At 36.6% G+C, this 4,321-nt stretch overlaps 1 pseudogene; it reads left to right on the top strand.

The window, feature by feature from the left end:
- The first annotated feature begins 236 nt into the window (after positions 1-236).
- On the top strand, positions 237-2,013 carry LOC129010799 (piggyBac transposable element-derived protein 3-like; annotated as a pseudogene).
- The last annotated feature ends 2,308 nt before the right edge of the window (positions 2,014-4,321 follow it).

Below are 4,321 nucleotides of genomic sequence, written 5' to 3'. Positions count from 1 at the left end.
CATTTTTGAGGAAGTATCCAAAGACAGGTACATATAACTTTACTGCATTACCTCTTATATAGTATTTTTTTATTACTTCTCTACTAGTTATGCTATTGTGCTGTAAAAAGAAAATACCGAAATTATTATTGTTGCATTAGTTATAGGTTTGACATTTTGCATGTTCCATTTTTGGAACACTAGGCAAAATGACTACCACTGGGACTAATAATACTTTTTTTTCCCGTTTTAGTCCCAAGATGCCTCAAACTCTAAGTTTACATGAAATAACTGACCTTTTAGAGACAGATGACATCATAGAAGCAAGTGCTAGAGTGATACAACCACCTGAAAATGCTACAGCACCTGTTTCTGATGAGGACTCAGGAGATGAAGAAGGTGTACTAATAAATAATCTGCCAGGTTCTTTGTTGTTTGCAACTGCATAACTTATTCAAGATGGCTGGGATGCTGAATCTGACTTCGATGATCCCTCATACGCACATAACGATGACTTTCCTCGCAAAGTTCCATCTACCTCTACTGTGTAGCAACCTCCACCATCGAGGAGGAGGAAAGTGACAAAAGTTGTTTTCAAATGGCAAAAGGCTGATCTAACTGCACAACCTCTAGCAGGTAGAGTTACAGAACCATCAAAAGGTTTCTTTACCAAAATGAGAACTCCCACAGAACTTCTTGAACTTTTTCTTGATGAAAAAGTTCTTGACAATGAACTCATTGTCAAGTTCTCCAACTTATATGCTGGAAGTAAGGGTGTACATCTTGGTTTGACTAGCTCCAAATTCAAATGTTTTCTGGGAATTATTTTTCTGAGTGCCTATGTCTCAGCTCCTGGGAGGCGTATGTTTTGTAAACAAAGAACAGATGCGCATAATGTACTGGTGAGTGCTGCCATGAGATGTGACCGCTTTGAAAATATATTTTCTAATTTGCATGTTGCTGACAATGCAAATTTGGATCCAATGGACAAGTTTTCCAAGTTACAGCCTCTCATAAGCAAACTCAATAAGATATGTATGAAATTTGTTCCAAATGAAACATATTTCAGCTTTGATGAATCCATGGGTCCTTATTTTGTTCATCACGGGTGTGAACAATTTATTGGGGAAAAGCCCATTCAATTTGGCTGTAAGTTTTGGTGTGGTGCCACATGTCTGGGCTACATTTGCTGGTTTTAGCCATATCAGGGTAAAAACCAAATACTAAACACGAGGAATACAGTATCGGTGCATCATTCACCCTTCAGTTTAGAGAGGCACGCCCTGGACAATACCATTTTATATTTGATAACTTTTTCACCAGCATTCCACTTCTTGATAAGCTCAGTTCAATGGGACATCAGGCAACAGGTACAGTGAGAAAGGACAGCATTGACAAAGCTCCACTGGAATCAGATACAGTGCTAAAGAAAAAAGAAAGAGGCACATTTGATTATCGAATTGATGGCAAAGGCAATATTGCCTGCAGATGGAATGATAACAGTGTTGTCACTTTTGCCTCATCTGGTGCTGGTATCGATCACCTGTGTCTTGTCAATCACTATTCCTAGAAACAGAAAAAGAAGACCCAAGTTCTGCAGCCAAACATGATCAAAGTGTATAACCAGTTCATGGGAGGCACAGACAGAGCTGATAAAAACATCGATAAGTATCAGGCAGGAATCCATGGAAAGAACTGGTATTCAAGCTCTCTTGTTCTGTTTCAAATTGGTCTTACAAAATGCTTGGTAATTGCATAAAATATGATGAGAAGCCAGTGGATTTTCTGGAGTGTCGCTGACGTGTGATATGTCATTATCTGCGGACCCATGGTCATCCTCCAGAACCTGGCCAAAAAAGAAGATCTTCTCAGAAGCATAACATTGACTCACATTATGATGGCATAAATCATATGATAGCCAAACAGGAAAAGCAAACGCGATGTGCTGAATGTCATAAGAACACCACTTTTCGATGTGAAAAATGTAATGTTGCTTTACATGTGAAGTGTTCTGTTGAATATCACACTGAGTAGCAGGTGTCATGAGACCAAAAAAACCCACATTATTTTATACATTATGTACAAGGTAGCAGTGATTTTGCCTAGCTTTCCATTTTTGGAACACCACATAACTCAACAATGGTGAGTTTTTTTTTCTCTTCAAATTCTTGTCCCTTGAAGTCCCTTGAATTTTTCTAGGAAATATATATGAATTTCATGACCAAATTCAGAAAATTTCAACCTCGGCATAAATGAATTAAAGACTTAAACCTAAGACCTCAAACTACAAGAGTGTTTCCTCAAACTACTTTGGGGGAAATCTCCAGGACATTGGTCTGGGAAAAGATTTCTTGAACAATACCCCACAAGCACAAGCAGCCAACACAATAATGAACAAATGGGATCACATCAAGTTAAAAAGCTTCTGAGCAGCACAGGAAACAATTAACAAAGTGAAGAGACAACACAAAGAATGAGAGAAAATATTTGCAAGCTACCCATCTGACAAGGGATTAATAACCAGAATATATAGGGAGCTCAAACAACTCTACAGGAAAAAATCCAATAATCCTATCGAAAATGGGCGAAATGTTTGCATAGACATTTCTCAAAAGAAGACATACAAATGGCAAAAAGCCATATGAAAGGTGCTCAATATCATTGATAATCAGAGAAATGCTGATCAAAACTAAAATGAGATATGATCTCACCCCAGTTAAAATGGTTTATATCCAAAAGACAGTCAATAACAAATGCTGGCTAGGATGTGGAGAAAAGGGAACCCTTGTACACTGTTGGTGGGAATAAAAATGAGCACAACCACTGTGAAGAACAGTTTGGAAGTTTCTCAGAAAACTCACAATAGAGCAACCGTATGATGCTGCAATCCCACTGCTGGGTATACACCCAAAAGGGAGGAAATCAGTACATCAAAGAGATATCTGCGCTCCTATGTTTGTTGCAGCACTGTTAATAATAGCTGTGATTTGAAAGCAACCCAAGTGTCCATCAAAAGATTAATAGATAAAGAAAATGTGGTACATATACACAATGGAGTACTATTCAGCCATGAAAATGGATGAGATCAAATTATTCACAACTACATGAATGGAACTGGAGATCACCATGCTGAGCTTAATAAGCCAGGCACAGAAAGACAAATATTACATGTTCTCATTTAGTAGTGGGATCCAAAAATCAAAACAATTGAATTAATAAACATAGAGAATATAGAAGGACAGCAGAGGGTGAAAGGGGTAATGAGTTGGTGGAGGTAGTGCTGGAAATGGTTAATAGGTACAAAAAAATAGAAAGAATGAATAACACCTACTGTTGATAGCTCAATAAGGTGACTATAGTCAATAATAACTTAATTGTATATTTTGAAATAACTTAAAGAACGTAATTGGATTGCTTGTAACTTAAAGGTTAAATGCTTGAGGAAATGGCTACCCCATTATTCATGATGTGCTTATTTCATATTTCCTGTAATTATCAAAACATCTCACATACTTCACATATATATACATTTACTATTTACCCACAAAATTATAAAAATAAAAATGTTAAAAGTACTATAATCAAGTTTATCCATGTAAGATGTACATATTGATCAAAAGTGAATAGAAAATCAAGAAAGAAACTGAACACATATATGGTCAATTGGTTTTAAGCAATAGTGATTCCCAGGCAATTCACTGGAAAAAAATGTATAGTTTTTTCCACAATTTGTGATGAAACAGTTGAATAAAGAATATATAAACCTAGTCGTTTCCACAAATAAAAAAATCAAATCAAAATAGAATGTAAATTAGTATCAGAAAAATATTGAGCTAGGGAATAATTTCTTATGCACAATACAATAAGCATTAACGATAAGAGAAAAATTGACAATTTGGACTTGATGCAATTTTAAAATGTTTATTTCTTGCCGTCTTGAAACCAAGCTGAAGTTGTTGAACATTCTCAGGCACTGATAATTGTTAGGATTTTGCATGTAAAAACTAGCCCCAGCCCTGAGCCAAATTATTTAAACCCTCATATAAACTCTCACCCATTCCCCTTGCAATGGACATATCTGGGTAGAACACCTTTCTTGCAGTGTGTTGTGAGTATGCTGTAGCCCTCTGCATGTAATTTCCCCTAATAAATACATTGAATTGATTATCATAGCATTTAGTGCTTCTTTCTTTGGAATCCTAACTGGCTCCATCTCTGGATACTTTGGCGTAGGCCCTTGTGGGAACTACCCTGCAGCCACTTTTGCGTCAACTGCAGCTGAGGGTTCAGCTGAACAGAACAGTTATACATATATCTAAGACTAGTAATTCTGTAAGTATTT

This window comes from Pongo pygmaeus, chromosome 10 (genome assembly GCF_028885625.2).
Source record: "Pongo pygmaeus isolate AG05252 chromosome 10, NHGRI_mPonPyg2-v2.0_pri, whole genome shotgun sequence".
In the NCBI taxonomy this organism is placed as follows: domain Eukaryota; kingdom Metazoa; phylum Chordata; class Mammalia; order Primates; family Hominidae; genus Pongo; species Pongo pygmaeus.
The sequence above is the reverse complement of the archived record's forward strand: the minus strand, read 5'-3'. Positions and strand labels throughout refer to the sequence as shown.